This window comes from Lampetra fluviatilis, chromosome 70 (genome assembly GCF_964198595.1).
Source record: "Lampetra fluviatilis chromosome 70, kcLamFluv1.1, whole genome shotgun sequence".
Lineage (NCBI taxonomy): Eukaryota > Metazoa > Chordata > Hyperoartia > Petromyzontiformes > Petromyzontidae > Lampetra > Lampetra fluviatilis.
The window spans coordinates 2087223-2107914 of NC_136344.1; the positions used below are offsets into that span (position 1 = coordinate 2087223).

The following is a 20692-nucleotide window of genomic DNA, read 5'->3' on the forward strand; positions in this document are numbered from 1 at the left end:
TGTGGTGGTGGCGGTGGTTGCGGTGGTGGTGGTGGGGTGGACGGCTGTCGTGGGAGGAGGGCGATCTGAGCGTCCATCGCTGACGTGCGCTCGGCAACTCCTGCGGTGGAGACGCGGGGAGAGAGACACGGGAGCGAGACACGGGGAGAGGGAGACACGGGGAGGGAGACACGGGGAGGGAGACACGGGGAGAGAGACACGGGGAGACGCGGGGAGACATGGGAGGGAGACGCGGGGTGCCAAGTTAACTTTGAGAAACCAAGAGGGGATGGGTGAGTGAGTGAGTGGGTGAATGGGTGAGTGAGTGAGTGGGTGAGCGAGCGAGTGGGTGAGCGAGTGAGTGGGTGAATGAGTGGGTGAGTGAGTGAGCGAGTGGGTGAGTGAGCGAGTGGGTGAGCGAGCGAGTGAGCGAGTGGGTGAGTGAGTGGGTGAGTGAGTGAGCAAGTGGGTGAGTGAGCGAGTGGGTGAGTGAGCGAGTGGGTGAGCGAGTAGGTGAGTGAGTGAGTGGGTGAATGAGCGAGTGAGTCATTGAATGAGTGGATTAATTAGTGGGTGAGCGAGTGAGTGGGTGAGTGAGTGGGTGAATGAGTGAGTGGGTGAGTGAGTGGGTGAATGAGCGAGTGAGTCATTGAATGAGTGGGTGGGTGAGTGGGTGAGTGAGCGAGTGGGTGAGCGAGTGGGTGAATGAGTGAGTGGGTGGGTGAGCGAGTGGGTGAATGAATGAGTGGGTGGGTGAGTGGGTGAGTGAGCGAGTGGGTGAGCGAGTGGGTGAGTGAGTGAGTGGGTGAATGAGCGGGTGGGTGAGCGAGCGGGTGAGTGAGCGAGCGGGTGAGTGAGCGAGCGGGTGGGTGAGCGAGCGAGTGGGTGAGCGAGTGAGTGGGTGAGTGAGCGGGTGGGTGAGTGAATGGTCGAGCGAGCGAGTGGGTGAGTGAGCGAGTGAGTCATTGAATGAGTGGATGAATGAGTGGGTGAATGATTGAGTGGATGAATGAGTGGGTGAATGATCGAGTGAGTGACTGAGTGGGTGAGTGAGCGAGTGGGTGACTGAGTGGGTGAGTGAGTGAGTGGGTGAGTGAGTGGGTGAATGATCGAGTGGGTGACTGAGTGGATGAATGAGTGGGTGAATGAGTGGGTGAATGATCGAGTGAGTGACTGAGTGGGTGAATGATCGAGTGAGTGACTCTAGGAGTCTATGGGTCTCCATGAGTCTATGAGTCTCTGTGACTCTATGAATCTCTGTGTATCTCTACGTGTATCTGTGGGTCTCTGAGAGAGACACCCAGACCCAGGGATTGAACCCAGACTCTCAGTGTCTCTGGCTTAGTGAACCCCACTGAGAGAGAGAGACACCCAGACCCAGGGATTGAACCCAGACTCTCAGTGTCTCTGGCTTAGTGAACCCCACTGAGAGAGAGACACCCAGACCCAGGGATTGAACCCAGACTCTCAGTGTCTCTGGCTGGGGCCACATCTGGGGTCGAAGTGATGAGCGGTATGTGAGGTCATGACCCCGGCTGGATCTCTCTCTCGGGATTGGCTGCTGGTCTCGACCCCGCCCCTCCACCCCCACAAGCCCCCCCCCCCATTCCCTTCTGCCCGAATACAATTTTAAAAAGGTTTTGAGTTTATGGGTCTCTGCTGCGTGATGAGTCTGTGGGTCTCTGCTGTGTGATGAGGCTGTGGGTCTCTGCTGTGTGATGAGTCTATGGGTCTCTGCTGTGTGATGAGTCTGTGGGTCTCTGCTGTGTGATATGAGTCTGTGGGTCTCTGCTGTGTGATATGAGTCTGTGGGTATCTGTGTGGTGAGTCTATGGGTCTCTGTGTGATGAGTTTATGGGTCTTTGCTGTGTGATGAGTCTATGGGTCTCTGCTGTGTGATGAGTCTGTGGGTCTCTGCTGTGTGATATGAGTCTGTGGGTCTCTGCTGTGTGATGAGTCTATGGGTCTCTGCTGTGTGATGAGTCTATGGGTCTCTGTGTGATGAGTTTATGGGTCTTTGCTGTGTGATGAGTCTATGGGTCTCTGCTGTGTGATGAGTCTGTGGGTCTCTGCTGTGTGATATGAGTCTATGGGTCTCTGCTGCGTGATGAGTCTATGAGTCTCTGCTGTGTGATGAGTCTATGGGTCTCTGTGTGATGAGTCTGTGGGTCTCTGCTGCGTGATGAGTCTATGGGTCTCTGTGTGATGAGTCTATGGGTCTCTGTGTGATGAGTCTGTGGGTCTCTGCTGTGTGATGAGTCTATGGGTCTCTGCTGTGTGATATGAGTCTGTGGGTCTCTGCTGTGTGATGAGTCTATGGGTCTCTGCTGTGTGATGAGTCTATGGGTCTCTGCTGTGTGATGAGTCTGTGGGTCTCTGCTGTGTGATATGAGTCTGTGGGTCTCTGCTGTGTGATGAGTCTATGGGTCTCTGCTGTGTGATGAGGCTGTGGGTCTCTGCTGTGTGATGAGTCTATGGGTCTCTGCTGTGTGATGAGTCTATGGGTCTCTGTGTGATGAGTCTATGGGTCTCTGCTGTGTGATGAGTCTATGGGTCTCTGCTGTGTGATGAGTCTGTGGGTCTCTGCTGTGTGATATGAGTCTGTGGGTCTCTGCTGTGTGATGAGTCTATGGGTCTCTGTGTGATGAGTCTATGGGTCTCTGCTGTGTGATGAGTCTATGGGTCTCTGCTGTGTGATGAGTCTGTGGGTCTCTGCTGTGTGATATGAGTCTGTGGGTCTCTGCTGTGTGATGAGTCTATGGGTCTCTGCTGTGTGATGAGTCTATGGGTCTCTGTGTGATGAGTCTATGGGTCTCTGTGTGATGAGTCTGTGGGTCTCTGCTGCGTGATGAGTCTATGAGTCTCTGCTGTGTGATGAGTCTATGGGTCTCTGTGTGGTGAGTCTATGGCTCTCTGCTGTGTGGTGAGTCTATGGGTCTCTGCTGTGTGCTGAGTCTATGGGTCTCTGTGTGATGAGTCTATGAGTCTCTGCTGCGTGATGAGTCTATGGGTCTCTGTGTGATGAGTCTATGGGTCTCTGCTGTGTGATGAGTCTATGAGTCTCTGCTGTGTGATGAGTCTATGGGTCTCTGTGTGATGAGTCTGTGGGTCTCTGCTGCGTGATGAGTCTATGGGTCTCTGCTGTGTGATGAGTCTATGGGTCTCTGTGTGATGAGTCTATGGGTCTCTGTGTGATGAGTCTGTGGGTCTCTGCTGTGTGATGAGTCTATGGGTCTCTGCTGTGTGATGAGTCTATGGGTCTCTGTGTGATGAGTCTGTGGGTCTCTGCTGCGTGATGAGTCTATGAGTCTCTGCTGTGTGATGAGTCTATGGGTCTCTGTGTGATGAGTCTATGGGTCTCTGTGTGATGAGTCTATGGGTCTCTGTGTGATGAGTCTATGGGTCTCTGTGTGATGAGTCTGTGGGTCTCTGCTGTGTGATGAGTCTATGGGTCTCTGCTGTGTGATGAGTCTATGGGTCTCTGTGTGATGAGTCTGTGGGTCTCTGCTGTGTGATGAGTCTATGGGTCTCTGCTGTGTGATGAGTCTATGGGTCTCTGTGTGATGAGTCTGTGGGTCTCTGCTGTGTGATGAGTCTATGGGTCTCTGCTGTGTGATGAGTCTATGGGTCTCTGCTGTGTGATGATTCTATGGGTCTCTGCTGTGTGATGAGTCTATGGGTCTTTGTGTGATGAGTCTATGGGTCTCTGCTGTGTGATGAGTCTATGGGTCTCTGCTGTGTGATGAGTCTATGGGTCTCTGCTGTGTGATGAGTCTATGGGTCTCTGCTGTGTGATGAGTCTATGGCTCTCTGCTGTGTGATGAGTCTATGGGTCTCTGCTGTGTGATGAGTCTATGGGTCTCTGTGTGGTGAGTCTATGGGTCTCTGCTGTGTGATGAGTCTATGGCTCTCTGCTGTGTGATGAGTCTATGGGTCTCTGCTGTGTGATGAGTCTATGGGTCTCTGTGTGGTGAGTCTATGGGTCTCTGCTGTGTGGTGAGTCTATGGGTCTCTGCTGTGTGATGAGTCTATGGGTCTCTGCTGTTGAAAGTAAAAATAAATTAAAAAACAGCATACGACGTTTCGATTGCAACACACGCAATCATCATCATCAGGTACAAATGAAAGACAAAACACAACCAGTGAACTTCGCATTACAAGACCAACACACTCACTCACTCACCACTCACTCACCATTCACTCACTCACCACTCACTCACCACTCACTCACTCACCACTCAATCACCACTCACTACACCACTTACTCACCACTCACTCACTCACTCACCCACCACTCACTCACCATTCACTCACTCACCACTCACTCACCACTCACTCACTCATCACTCACTCACCACTCACTCACTCATCACTCACTCACCACTCACTCACTCACCACTCACTCACCACTCACTCACTCACCACTCACTCACCACTCACTCACCACTCACTCACTACACCACTCACTCACCACTCACTCACCACTCACTCACTCACCACTCACTCACCACTCACTCACCACTCACTCACTCACCACTCACTCACCACTCACTCACTCACCACTCACTCACCACTCACTCACCACTCACTCACTACACCACTCACTCACCACTCACTCACCACTCACTCACTCACCACTCACTCACCACTCACTCACCACTCACTCACTACACCACTCACTCACCACTCACTCACCACTCACTCACTCACCACTCACTCACCACTCACCACTCACTCACCACCACCCCTCACCGCTCACTCACTCACCACTCACTCACCACTCAATCACTCACCACTCACTCACTCACTACTCACTCACTCACCACTCACTCACTACACCACTCACTCACCACTCACTCACCACTCACTACACCACTTACTCACTCACCACTCACTACACCACTCACCATTCACTCACCATTCACTCACCACTCACTCACTCACCACTCGCTCACCACTCACTCACCACTCACTACACCACTCACTCACTCACCACTCACTCACCACTCACCACTGACTCACCACTCACTACAAAACTCACAATTCACTCACCACTCACTCACCACTCACTTACCACTCACTCACCACTCACTCACCACTCACTCACCACTCACTCACCACTCACTACACCACCACTCACTCACTCACCACTCACTCACCACTCACCGCTCACTCACCACTCCCTCACCGCTCACTCACTCACTCACTCACCACTCACTCACCACTCACCGCTCACTCACCACTCCCTCACCGCTCACTCACTCACTCACTCACCACTCACTCACCACTCACTCACCACTCACCACTCACTCACCACTCACTCACCACTCACCACTCACTCACCACTCACTCACCACTCACCACTCACTCACCACTCACTCACTCACCACTCACCACTCACTCACTCACCACTCACCGCTCACTCACCACTCCCTCACCGCTCACTCACTCACCACTCACTCACCACTCACTCACCACTCACTACACCACTCACTCACTCACCACTCATTCACCACTCACTCACCACTCACTCACCACTCACTCACTCACCACTCACCACTCACTCACCACTCACTCACTCACCACTCACCACTCACTCACCACTCACCACTCACTCACCACTCACTACACCACTCACTCACTCACCACTCACTCACTCACCACTCACCACTCACTCACCACTCACTACTCACCACTCACCACTCACTCACTCACTCACCACTCACCACTCACTCACCACTCACTCACCACTCACCACTCACTCACCACTCACTACACCACTCACTCACTCACCACTCACTCACTCACCACTCACCACTCACTCACCACTCACTCACCACTCACTACACCACTCACTCACTCACTAACCACTCACTCACCACTCACCACTCACTAACCACTCATTCACCACTCACTTACCACTCACCACTCACCACTCACTCACCACTCACTCACCACTCACAACTCACCACTCACCACTCACCACTCACTCACCACTCACTCACTCACCACTCACCACTCACCACTCACGCACCACTCACCACTCACTCACCACTCACCACTCACTCACCACTCACTACACCACTCACTCACTCACTCACTCACCACTCACTCACTCACTCACCACTCACTCACCACTCCCTCACCGCTCACTCACTCACCACTCACTACACCACTCACTCACTCACTCACTCACCACTCACTCACCACTCACTCACTCACCACTCACCACTCACTCACCCTCACCACTCACCACTCACTCACCACTCACCACTCACCACTCACTCACCACTCACCACTCACTCACCACTCACCACTCACTCACCACTCACCACTCACTCACCACTCACTACACCACTCACTCACTCACTCACCACTCACCACTCACTCACCACTCACCACTCACTCACTCACTCACCACTCACCACTCACTCACCACTCACCACTCACTCACCACTCACTACACCACTCACTCACTCACCACTCATTCACCACTCACCACTCACCACTCACCACTCACTCACCACTCATTCACCACTCACTCACCACTCACTCACCACTCACCACTCACTCACCACTCACTCACCACTCACTCACTCACCACTCACCACTCACTCACCACTCACCACTCACTCACTCACTCACCACTCACCACTCACTCACCACTCACTACTCACTCACCACTCACTACACCACTCACTCACCACTCACTCACTCACCACTCACTCACTCACCACTCACCACTCACTCACCCTCACCACTCACTACTCACTCACCACTCACTCACCACTCACTCACCACTCACCACTCATTCACCACTCACCACTCACTCACCACTCACCACTCACCACACACTCACCACTCACCACTCACTCACCACTCACTCACTCACTACTCACTCACTCACTCACTAACCACTCATTCACCACTCACTTACCACTCACCACTCATTCACCACTCACCACTCACCACTCACTCACCACTCACCACTCACCACTCACTCACCACTCACCACTCACCACTCACTCACCACTCACCACTCACTCACCACTCACTCACCACTCACTCACCACTCACCACTCACTCACCGGTTCAGATAAGCGTCACTGGTGGTGCTGTCAGTGGGAATCGAACTCCGATCGCCGGGTTCGTAGCGCAGCGCTCACAACTACACACACAGTGACACACACACACAGTGACACACACACAGTGACACACACACACAGTGACACACTGACACACACACAGTGACACACACACAGTGACACACACACAGTGACACACACACAGTGACACACTGACACACACAGTGACACACACACACAGTGACACACACACACAGTGACACACACACAGTGACACACTGACACACACACAGTGACACACACAGTGACACACACACAGTGACACACACACACAGAGACACACACAGTGACACACACACAGTGACACACACACACAGAGACACACACACAGACACACACACAGTGACACACTGACACACACACAGTGACACACACACAGTGACACACACACACAGTGACACACACAGTGACACACACACAGTGACACACACACACAGAGACACACACACAGTGACACACACACAGTGACACACACACACAGTGACACACACACACACTGCACACACACACTGACACACACACACAGTGACACACACACACACAGTGACACACACACACTGACACACAGTGACACACACACACTACACTACACACACCACACACACTACACTACACACACTACACTACACACACACTACACACACACTGCACACACACACTACACTACACACACACTACACACACACTGCACACACTACACTACACTACACACTACACACACACCACACACACTACACTACACTACACACTGCACACACACTGCACACACACTGCACACACACACACTACACACTACACACACACTACACACACACTACACACACTACACACACACACACACTACACACACTGCACACACACACACACACTGCACACACACTACACACACACACACTACACACACACTACACACACACTACACTACACACACACACTACACACACACTGCACACACACTGCACACACACACACTACACACACACTACACACACACTGCACACACACTACACACACACACTACACACACACTACACACACACACTACACACACACTGCACACACACTGCACACACACACACACTACACACACACTACACACACAGTGACACACACACTACACACACACTACACTACACACACACTACACACACACTACACACACTGCACACACACTGCACACACACACTACACTGCACACACACTGCACACACACACTACACTGCACACACACTGCACACACACACTACACACACACTACACACACACTACACACACACTACACACACACTACACACACTGCACACACACTGCACACACACACTACACTGCACACACACTGCACAGAAACAACTACACTACACACACACTACACACACACTACACACACTGCACACACTGCACACACACTGCACACACACACTACACTACACACACTACACTACACACACACTGCACACACTGCACACACACACTACACACACACTACACTACACACTGCACACACACTACACTGCACACACACTGCACACACACACTACACACACACTACACTACACACACACTACACACACACTACACACACACTACACACACACTACACACACTGCACACACACTGCACACACACACTACACTGCACACACACTGCACACACACACTACACTACACACACACTACACACACTGCACACACTGCACACACACTGCACACACACACTACACTACACACACTACACTACACACACACTGCACACACTGCACAACACACACTACACTACACACACACTACACACACACTGCACACACTACACTACACACTACACACACACCACACACACTACACTACACTACACACACTGCACACACTACACTACACACACACTACACACACTGCACACACTGCACACACACTGCACACACACACTACACACACACTGCACACACACTGCACACACACTGCACAACACACACTACACTACACACTGCACACACACTGCACACACACTGCACACACACTGCACACACACCTGCCACACAGGTTACCGAGTCTGAGTCTTGTGAGTTGTGGTCGCTGCTGCTGCTGTTCCTACTGCTACTGCTGCTGCTACTACTGCTGCTACTACTGCTGCTGCTGCTGTTCCTACTGCTGCTGCTGCTACTGCTGCTACTGCTGCTACTACTGCTACTACTACTGCTGCTGCTGCTACTACTACTGCTGCTGCTGCTGTTCCTACTGCTGCTGCTGCTACTGCTGCTACTGCTGCTACTACTGCTACTGCTGCTACTACTACTACTGCTGCTACTACTACTGCTGCTACTACTACTGCTGCTGCTGCTACTGCTGCTACTGCTGCTACTACTGCTGCTACTGCTGCTACTGCTGTTACTGCTGCTACTACTACTGCTGCTACTACTACTGCTGCTGCTGCTGCTACTACTGCTGCTACTGCTGCTACTGCTGCTGCTACTGCTGCTGCTGGAGCCTCGTTCACTCCTCCACCCCCCTCGTGAGCGGGGAAGGGGGGGGTGAGGGGTGAGGGGTGGTGGTGAGGGGTGACGCGTGGTGGTGAGTGAGTGGTGAGTGGTGGTGAGTGGTGGTGAGTGGTGGTGAGTGAGTGGTAGTGGTGAGGGGTTGTGGTGAGTGAGTGGTGGTGAGTGGTGAGTGGTGGTGAGTGGTGGTGAGTGGTGGTGAGAGTGGTGAGTGAGTGGTGAGTTAGTGAGTGGTGAGTGGTGAGTGAGGTGGTGGTGAGTGGTGGTGAGTGGGTGGTGAGTGGTGGTGAATGAGTGGTGAGTGATTGGTGTAGTGAGTGGTGAGTGAGTGGTGAGTTAGTGAGTGGTGAGTGGTGGTGAGTGGTGGTGAGTGGTGGTGAGGGGTGGTGAGGGCTGGTGGTGAGTGGTCGTGAGGGGTGGTGAGTGAGTGGTGAGTGAGTGGCGAGTGAGTGGTAAGTGAGTGGTGGTGAGTGAGTGGTGGTGAGTGGTGGTGGTGAGTGAGTGGTGGTGAGTGGTGAGTGAGTGAGTGAGCGGTGAGGGGTGGTGGTGAGTGGTGAGTGAGTGGTGAGTGAGTGAGTGGTGAGTGAGTGGTGAGTGAGTGGTGGTGAGTGGGTGGTGAGTGGTGGTGAGTGAGTGGTGAGTTAGTGAGTGGTGAGTGGTGAGTTAGTGAGTGGTGAGTGGTGAGTGAGTGGTGAGTGAGTGAGTGGTGAGTGAGTGGTGAGTGAGTGGTGAATGAGTGGTGAGTGGTGGTGAGTTAGTGAATGGTGAGTGAGTGAGTGGTGAGTGAGTGGTGAGTGAGTGGTGTAGTGAGTGGTGGTGAGTGAGTGGTGGTGAGTGAGTGGTGAGTGGTGGTGAGTGAGTGGTGGTGAGTGGTGGTGAGTAGTGGTGGTGAGTGGTGGTGGTGAGTGGTGGTGAGTGAGTGGTGGTGAGTGGTGAGTGAGTAGTGAGTGGTGGTGGTGAGTGAGTGGTGAGTGAGTGGTGAGTGAGTGGTGGTGAGTGGTGGTGGTGAGTGGTGGTGGTGAGTGGTGGTGAGTGGTGGTGAGTGGTGAGTGGTGGTGAGTGGTGGTGAGTGAGTGGTGGTGGTGAGTGAGTGGTGAGTGGTGAGTGAGTGAGTGAGTGGTGAGTGAGTGGTGGTGAGTGGTGAGTGATGGTGAGTGGTGGTGAGTGAGTGGTGAGTGAGTGGTGGTGGTGGTGAGTGGTGAGTGAGTGAGTGGTGAGTGAGTGGTGGTGAGTGGTGAGTGATGGTAAGTGGTGGTGAGTGGTGGTGAGTGAGTGGTGAGTGAGTGAGTGGTGGGTGAGTGGTGAGTGGTGGGTAGTGAGTGGTGGTGAGTGGGTGGTGGTGAGTGGTGATGAGTGAGTGGTGAGTGGTGGTGGTGAGTGGTGGTAGTGAGTGGTAGTGAGTGAATGGTGAGTGGTGGTGAGTGGTGGTGAGTGAGTGGTGGTGAGTGGTGAGCCTTAGTCTGGCTCTGTGAGCCTCGGTGATTAACGCTGAACCATGTGGGAGCCTCAGTCTGGCTCTGTGAGCCTTAGTGATTAAGACTGAACCCTGTGGGAGCCTCAGTCTGGCTCTGTGAGCCTCAGTGATTAACACTAAACCCTGTGGGAGTCTCAGTGATTAACACTGCACCCTGTGGGAGCCTCAGTCTGGCTCTGTGAGCCTTAGTGATTAAGACTGAACCCTGTGGGAGCCTCAGTCTGGCTCTGTGAGCCTCAGTGATTAACACTGAACCCTGTGGGAGCCTCAGTGATTAACACTAAACCCTGTGGGAGTCTCAGTGATTAACACTGCACCCTGTGGGAGCCTCAGTCTGGCTCTGTGAGTCTCAGTGATTAACACTGAACCCTGTGGGAGCCTCAGTCTGGCTCTGTGAGCCTCAGTGATTAACACTGAACCCTGTGGGAGCCTGAGTCTGGCTCTGTGAGCCTCAGTGATTAACACTGAACCCTGTGGGAGCCTCAGTCTGGCTCTGTGAGTCTCAGTGATTAACACTGAACCCTGTGGGAGCCTCAGTCTGGCTCTGTGAGCCTCAGTGATTAACACTGAACCCTGTGGGAGCCTCAGTCAGGCTCTGTGAGCCTCACTGATTAACACTGAACCCTGTGGGAGTCTCAGTGATTAACACTGAACCCTGTGGGAGCCTCAGTGATTTACACTGAACCCTGTGGGAGTCTCAGTGATTAACACTGAACCCTGTGGGAGCCTCAGTATGGCTCTGTGAGTCTCAGTGATTAACACTGAACCCTGTGGGAGCCTCAGTCTGGCTCTGTGAGACCCAGTGATTGACACTGAACCCTATGGGAGCCTCAGTCTGGCTCTGTGAGACCCAGTGATTAACACTGAACCCTGTGGGAGCCTCAGTCTGGCTCTGTGAGACCCAGTGATTAACACTGAACCCTGTGGGAGCCTTAGTCTGGCTCTGGGAGTCTCAGTGATTAACACTGAACCCTGTGGGAGCCTCAGTCTGGCTCTGTGAGCCTCGCTGTGGCTCAGTCGGATCGGCGCTATGCGTGGAATGTCGCAGCCGCGGACGATGGAATAATCCCTGGTTACACGTAGCACACACACACAGACACACACAGACACACACACACAGACACACACACACACACAGAGACACACGGGTCGACTGACCGAGATGACCGAGATGACTGGCTGATGCACCACCTGTGCCCCCTACTGTACCAACTTGCTGTGCTTTAGCCACCCGGCGCTCCGCTCGTTGTTGTGAGCGTCGCTCCTCCGCCCTCCGTTGTTGTTGGAGGGCGACTGCTTCCAACTGCCCAGTAGCAGCGTCCTTCACGAGCCTCCTCCACAGAGGCCGATCTTGACACCGCTGGTACCAGTCATTGGTAAGTCCACTCAGCTCCACGTCCTCCTGTACCACATCACTCCATCTCTTCTCTAGCCCGTGCCGCGCCCGTTTAGCCCCCTCGATCCGGCCGAACAAAAGCTGTTTAGGCATGCGGTGGCTGGGCATGCGGGCTACATGACCCAGCCAACGCAGCCTTGCCTGCCGGAGCTCACCGATGGCACTTTGCCCAGATCTTTCAAGGATTTGTGAGCTCCTCACACAATCCAGGCTGCAGGTTAAACCCAGGATGGATCGTAGGCAGGCCAGCCTAAATGTTTCCAACCGGCGAATATGCTCCATTAGGGGGGTCCACGTTTCGCAAGCGTAGAGAAGGGAGGGAATGACCGTGGCCGAGAAGACCCGAAGCTTCGTGTGGAGCGACAGACCAGGTAGCTTCCACACAGCGTTACGCAACCGATGAAAAGATATTGCCACTCACCTGATTCGAAGTGAGACCTCTGCTGTTAAACTGGAGCCGGCCAAGAGCACACTGCCCAGGTATGGGAAACTCTCCACTCTCTCCACAACTGCCCTATCACCGATTGGGAGTTGTGGGGGTGGAGTGTCCGATGGTACAAAATACCCAGGCAGGTGCTTAGTTTTGGTGGGGCTGATGGTAAGGCCCCACCTCTTAGCGGCACGCTCCAGTCTCAGCAGCAGCATCTCCAACTCCTCCTCTGAATGAGCAGCTATTATCAAATCATTGGCATACATAACGTGGTTGACCAATAGGGAGCCATCCCTTGATCGCACCCGGGCGTCGATCAGCCTCCCATTATATTTGTACCAAATGGAAATTCCCCCGGTACAGCTATTGAAGGCTTCACGAACTACGCAGTCGACATAGATGTTAAATAATGTGGGAGCCAGAGGACATCCCTGTCGCACCCCAAGGTGTACAGGGAATGGCTCCGACTCCTGGCCACGTAGTTTTACCCGGGTCCGCTCACCATCATGAAGGTCCTTAATGATCATGAGCAGAGGGTCACGGGACTCCGAAAGCACGAAGAACAACCCAGAGCCCAGGCCTACTGATGGTATCATAGGCCTTGACCAGGTCAATAAAGCAGAGATGTAGGTCTTGTTGGAATTCCCTACACCTCTGCTGTAGCAGACGGACAGAAAATATGGCATCTGTGCAGGACCGTCCTTTCCTGAAACCACATTGAGGCTCCATAAGCCTCTCCTCAGCGTGCCTGGCAAGGCGATGTTGAATAATCCTTGCCAGGACCTTTCCTGGCACACTGAGGAGTGAGATGCCCCTGTAGTTGTTACAGTCTGTGCGGTCTCCCTTCTTAAAGAGGGGGACCACCAGGGCATCCTTCCAGTCCTGCGGAACCCGTCCAGTGGTCCAGACTGTTGATATGATGTCATATAGGGCAGTCTGCACAAACGCCACCCTCCCTCAGCATTTTGCTTGGGAGATCATCTCTGCCTGGTGCCTTTCCTGGTCTCAGACTCTGGATCGCCTTTAGTACTTCCTCAACAGATGGCATCTCAGCCAGCCACTCACAGGGGGTGACTTCTTCCATGATGTTGTGTGGATGCGCCGATGCCGGAACAACTTTTGGTAATTACAAGCCCATGGGCTGCACACAAATCTAGCAGTCTCCTACCGTTGTTATTGAGCTGATCTGGCCCATGCCTTCCAATCACTCCAGACCAGGTGCCAGCATCATGACCAACTCGGGCATTGAAGGCACCCAACAAGATGACTCTGTCCCGAGTGGCCACTTTAGCCAGCACCTGTCACAGGTCATAGAAGGCATCTGACTCATCGGCTTTACCTGCATCCCTCCACGGATGTTCGTCTTCGGTGGGGGTATAAGTAACCACGACCACCACTCCTCGCCTCCGATTGATGGGAAGGCGAGCCCACAGTAGCCTGGGGCTTACAGCTTCCCACACCTCACCGCCACGCTCCCACACCCCCTTCATTCGTTCAGAAGAAGAGCCACTCCCTGTTGTTTGGCAGTCTCCTGCCCCGAGTAGAGGACTGTCCACCCCTCATGGTGGCAGGAGCCAGAGCCGGTCCACCGGACCTTCTGAATGCCACAGAGATCCAGGCGGTACCGGTCCAGCTCCCGACAGAGGAGTGGCAGCCTCTCCTCCGCAGTGAGCCTTCGAACATTCCACGTGGCCATCCGCAGTGGCTTTTCGTTGTTTCTGGAGGAGCCCCGAGGGTGAAGATTCAATCTCCTGGCTCCGCCAAATGGCGTTTGGCCAGGAGACGTTATAGACGCCTGTCCCCCCGGGGCCTCCGGCACAAGCTTATTAAGTAGATATTTTAGTCGTGGTTTTGCGGTAATTTATTGAAGGTGGAGGGGTTACCAGCCCCTCGCACCCGTCCAAGGCCCCCATTTGGCCGCTGTGGTGGTCACAAACACCCTGAGGGGAAAGGCCAATCGGAATTGTCACTCACCCCCCACAGCACTGCCCACGACAGCGCTGCACCACGAGGAGGTAGGGGCTTGTTTTTGCCGGACACAGACACACACACAGACACACACACACTGGCACACAGACACACAGACAAACACACTGACACACAGACAGACACACTGACACACACGGACACACTGACACACAGACACACAACGTTGCACCACGAGGTGGTAGGGGGTTGTTTTTGCCGGACAGGCGCTGTCCACCCACCCCCTCTGTGTGTGTCACTGTGTGTGTGTGCCACTGTGTGTGTGTCACTGTGTGTGTGTGACACTGTATGTGTGTGTGTCACTGTGTGTGTCACTGTGTGTGTGTGTGCCACTGTGTGTGTGTCACTGTGTGTGTGTCACTGTGTGTCACTGTGTGTGTGTGCCACTGTGTGTGTGTGTCACTGTGTGTGTGTCACTGTGTGTGTCACTGTGTGTGTGCCACTGTGTGTGTCACTGTGTGTGTGTCACTGTGTGTGTGTGTCACTGTGTGTGTGTGTCACTGTGTGTGTGTCACTGTGTGTCACTGTGTTTGTGTGCCACTGTGTGTCACTGTGTGTGTGTGTCACTGTGTGTGTGTGTCACTGTGTGTCACTGTGTGTGTGCCACTGTGTGTGTCACTGTGTGTGTGTCACTGTGTGTGTGTGTCACTGTGTGTGTGTGTCGCTGTGTGTGTGTGGCCACAGTGCCGGTAACCTTCACAGGCGCTGCTGCTACTCGCCACTAACAGCACTTGCCCCTAACGCCTGTTGAAGGCGACCCGGGTGAGAGGAATGGAGTGGTTAATGATTCCGTGCCTTTGACACGGTCAGCTGTTGACCAGCACGCGCTAAAGAGCGACATTGGGCTAATGGGTTCTCGACGGCCGTGGAGTCGTGGAGTCTGGGTTCAATCCCTGGGTCTGGGTGTCTCTCTCTCAGTGGGGTTCACTGAGCCAGAGACACTGAGAGTCTGGGTTCAATCCCTGGGTCTGGGTGTCTCTCTCTCTCTCAGGGGGTTCACTAAGCCAGAGACACTGAGAGTCTGGGTTCAATCCCTGGGTCTGGGTGTCTCTCTCTCTCTCAGTGGGGTTCACTAAGCCAGAGACACTGAGAGTCTGGGTTCAAGCCCTGGGTCTGGGTGTCTCTCTCTCTCTCTCAGGGGGTTCACTAAGCCAGAGACACTGAGAGTCTGGGTTCAAGCCCTGGGTCTGGGTGTCTCTCTCTCTCTCAGGGGGTTCACTAAGCCAGAGACACTGAGAGTCTGGGTTCAATCCCTGGGTCTGGGTGTCTCTCTCTCTCTCAGTGGGGTTCACTAAGCCAGAGACACTGAGAGTCTGGGTTCAAGCCCTGGGTCTGGGTGTCTCTCTCTCAGGGGGTTCACTAAGCCAGAGACACTGAGAGTCTGGGTTCAAGCCCTGGGTCTGGGTGTCTCTCTCTCTCTCAGTGGGGTTCACTAAGCCAGAGACACTGAGAGTCTGGGTTCAATCCCTGGGTCTGGGTGTCTCTCTCTCAGGGGGTTCACTAAGCCAGAGACACTGAGAGTCTGGGTTCAATCCCTGGGTCTGGGTGTCTCTCTGTCAGTGGGGTTCACTAAGCCAGAGACACTGAGAGTCTGGGTTCAATCCCTGGGTCTGGGTGTCTCTCTCTCTCTCTCAGGGGGTTCACAATGGCCGTGTCATTGGGCACCTTCTCTGCCTATAGACATAAAGACAAAGGTCCCCCGTGTAGCCTGTAACAGGTTGTCGGGGCAAGTGCTGTTAGTGAGCAGCACCTATGAAGGCTACCGGCACTGTGGCACACGAGGGGGTGGGTGGCCAGCACCACGCCCGGCCGCCTTTGTCTCCCCAGTGGCGATGTTTACTGCACCACCACCGCTACACCAGCTACTCATTTGAGACTGAGTCGACCTACGGGAGGCCCGGGACAGGTTCAGACCGTGAGCGGTTGGGCAGCGGAGCCTTAACCACTGCACCACCGCTCCCTACAACAGATACACACAGACAGACACACGCACAGACACACACACAGACACACACACACAGAGACACACACACACACAGACACACACACACAGACACACACACAGACACACGCACACAGACACACACACAGACACACACACACAGACACACACAGACACACACACACAGACACACACAGACACACACACGCACAGACACACGCACAGACACACACAAACACACACAGACACACACACAAACGCACAGACACACACAGACAAACACACACACAGACACACACACAGACACACGCACAGACAAACACACACACAAACACACACACAGACAAACACACACACACAAACACACACACACGCACAGAGATTCACAAAGATAAAGGTCCCCGTATAGCCTCAACACACGCGCGCCACTTTCCGAACCCATCCCGCAATTATCCGTCAACTCAGTTACGAGAACGTCAAATCCAGTTTCAGATGAACAGATGAACACTCAGACCCCAGAGACAAAGATCCCCCGTGTAGCCTCTCGCGGGCTGATGGGGCAAGTGCTGCTTTCTGCAGATAGCAGCTGACGACATTCAGTGCGAAACTGTGTTGAGTCTGTGGGTCTCTGTGTGGTGAGTCTGTGTGGTGAGTCTGTGGGACTCTGTGTGGTGAGTCTGTGGGTCTCTGTGTGATGAGTCTGTGGGTCTCTGTGTGATGAGTCTGTGGGACTCTGTGTGGTGAGTCTGTGTGGTGAGTCTGTGGGACTCTGTGTGGTGAGTCTGTGGGTCTCTGTGTGATGAGTCTGTGGGTCTCTGTGTGGTGAGTCTGTGTGGTGAGTCTGTGGGACTCTGTGTGGTGAGTCTGTGGGTCTCTGTGTGGTGAGTCTGTGTGGTGAGTCTATGGGTCTCTGTGTGATGAGTCTGTGGGTCTCTGTGTGGTGAGTCTGTGGGTCTCTGTGTGGTGAGTCTGTGTGGTGAGTCTATGGGTCTCTGTGTGGTGAGTCTGTGGGTCTCTGTGTGGTGAGTCTGTGGGTCCCTGTGTGATGAGTCTATGGGTCTCTGTGTGGTGAGTCTGTGGGTCTCTGTGTGATGAGTCTATGGGTCTCTGTGTGGTGAGTCTGTGTGGTGAGTCTATGGGTCTCTGTGTGGTGAGTCTGTGGGTCTATGTGTGGTGAGTCTGTGGGTCTCTGTGTGATGAGTCTATGGGTCTCTGTGTGGTGAGTCTGTGGGTCTCTGTGTGATGAGTCTATGGGTCTCTGTGTGGTGAGTCTGTGTGGTGAGTCTATGGGTCTCTGTGTGATGAGTCTGTGGGTCTCTGTGTGGTGAGTCTGTGGGTCTCTGTGTGGTGAGTCTGTGGGTCTCTGTGTGGTGAGTCTATGGGTCTCTGTGTGGTGAGTCTGTGGTTCTCTGTGTGATGAGTCTGTGGGTCTCTGTGTGGTGAGTCTGTGGGTCTCTGTGTGATGAGTCTGTGGGTCTCTGTGTAGGAGTCTGTGGGTCTCTGTGTGGTGAGTCTGTGGGTCTCTGTGTGGTGAGTCTGTGGGTCTCTGTGTGATGAGTCTGTGGGTCTCTGTGTGGTGAGTCTGTGGGTCTCTGTGTGGTGAGTCTGTGGGTCTCTGTGTGGTGAGTCTGTGGGTCTCTGTGTGGTGAGTCTGTGGGTCTCTGTGTGGTGAGTCTGTGGGTCTCTGTGTGGTGAGTCTGTGGGTCTCTGTGTGGTGAGTCTGTGGGTCTCTGTGTGATGAGTGCCTGAACATCTGAACACAGCTCGTGTTTTATCGGCAGAAAGGGTAAACACATCATTTTGATTATTTCAAATTTATTTTATTTGTATTATTAATAGAATTTAGCATTATATTTTATTTCTATTGTTATTTGTATAACTGCAATGTTTATCATTTATATTATTTGTATTCGTTAAATTTGTATTAGTAGTACGTTTTTTCTTCTTTATTTGTTTTCTTCCATACTTTGAAACTGATGAAAAGGTCCAGTGATGAAGTTGAACAGCACTTGCCCCTACAGCCTGTAAGAGGCTACCCGGGGGAGCTTTGTCTGTAGTGTCTATAGGGTACTGCTGCTGCTCGCTCCTAACAGCACTTGCCCCTACAGCCTGTAGGAGGCTACCCGGGGGAGCTTTGTCTGCGTGTCTATAGGGTACTGCTGCTGCTCGCTCCTAACAGCACTTGCCCCTACAGCCTGCTCGAGGCTACCCGGGGGAGCTTTGTCTGCGTGTCTATAGGGTACTGCTGCTGCTCGCTCCTAACAGCACTTGCCCCTACAGCCTGCTCGAGGCTACCCGGGGGAGCTTTGTCTGCGTGTCTCGGTGCATCTGTTCACCTCGGACTGATTGAGTTGGTGGCTAAGTGGACGATGCTGCTGCTGCCGCCGCGTGGGCAACCTGGCCGCAGGCTGCTGAGGCTACACGGGCGATCTTTAGCTGTGTGTGCCTGTGTGGGTGTCTGTGCCTGTGTGGGTGTGTGTCAGTGTGTGTCTGTGTCAGTGTGTGTCAGTGTGTGTGTGCCTGTGGTGTGTGTGTCTGTGTGCCTGTGTGGGTGTCAGTGTGTGTCTGTGTGTCAGTGTATGTGTCAGTGTGTCTGTGTGCCTGTGTGTCAGTGTGTGTGCCTGTGTGCCTGTGTGTGTTGTGTCGTGTGTCTGAGTGGTGTGTGTCTGTGTGGTGTGTATGTGTTGTGTGTGTCTGTGTGTTGTGTGTCTGTGTTGTGTAGTGTGTGTGTCTGTGTGGTGCGTGTGTGTTGTGTGTCTGTGTGGTATGTGTTGTGTGGGTCTGTGTGTTGTATCGTGTGGTGATGGGGAAGTTGTGGAGAGCGTGGAGTTTCCCATACCTGGGCAGTGTGCTCATGACCGGCACCGATTTAACAGCAGAGGTCTCACTCCGAATCAGTCGAGCGGCAATATCTTTTCATCGGTTGCGTAACGCTGTGTGGAAGCTACCTGGTCTGTCGCTCCGCACGAAGCTTCAGGTCTTCTCGGCCACGGTCATTCCCTCCCTTCTCTACGCTTGCGAAACGTGGACCCCCCTAGTGGAGCATCTTCGCCGGTTGGAAACATTTAGGCTGGCCTGCCTACGATCCATCCTGGGTTTAACCAGGCTGGATTGTGTGAGGAGCTCACAAGTCCTTGAAAGATCTGGGCAAAGTCCCATCGGTGAGCTCCGGCAGGCAAGGCTGCGTTGGCTGGGTCATGTAGCCCGCATGCCCAGCCACCGCATGCCCAAACAGCTTTTGTTTGGCCGGATCGAGGGGGCTAAACGGGCGCGGCACGGGCTGGAGAAGAGATGGAGTGACGTGGTACAGGAGGACGTGGCCTGGCTCCGCCGTGGGGGGTGTAAAAGGGAGGCCGGGCGGCTGGGTCGGGGCTGTCTGCTGGGAAGGAGCCCTCCGTGATGACTCGTCACGTGGTCCTCGTCTCCGTGCTCGGCAGGGTGGGTCAGGCGGGTTGGCGACTGCGCTGAGCCGGTGTGTGACGCTATCCCGCTGTGGTGCACAGGATAAGCGTGTTGCCTGCTGGGTTAGTGTGTGTCTCTCAGTGAAACCATTGTACATTCATGGCCACCACCTCGCTCACCAACCCACTCACACACCCACTCACTCATCACTCACCTACCCACCAATTCACTCCCTCACCCACTCACTCACCAACCCACCCACCAACTCACTCACTCACCAACCTACCCACCAATTCACTCACTCACTCACCAACCCACCCACCAACTCACTCACTCACTCACCAACCTACCCACCAATTCACTCACTCACTCACTCACCAACCTACCCACCAATTCACTCACCAACCTACCCACCAATTCACTCACTCACCAACCCACCCACCAATTCAC

The 20692-nt window shown here is 53.7% G+C and overlaps 1 long non-coding RNA gene across 1 annotated transcript; it reads right to left on the reverse strand.

The window, feature by feature from the left end:
- Nucleotides 1-9: 9 nt before the first annotated feature.
- On the reverse strand, nucleotides 10-19920 carry LOC144952884 (uncharacterized). The gene is made up of 3 exons (XR_013640708.1): nucleotides 19680-19920; nucleotides 7068-7147; nucleotides 10-100 (listed from the first exon to the last, which is right to left on the reverse strand). It is a non-coding gene; the product is annotated as an uncharacterized LOC144952884 (long non-coding RNA).
- Nucleotides 19921-20692: the final 772 nt, after the last annotated feature.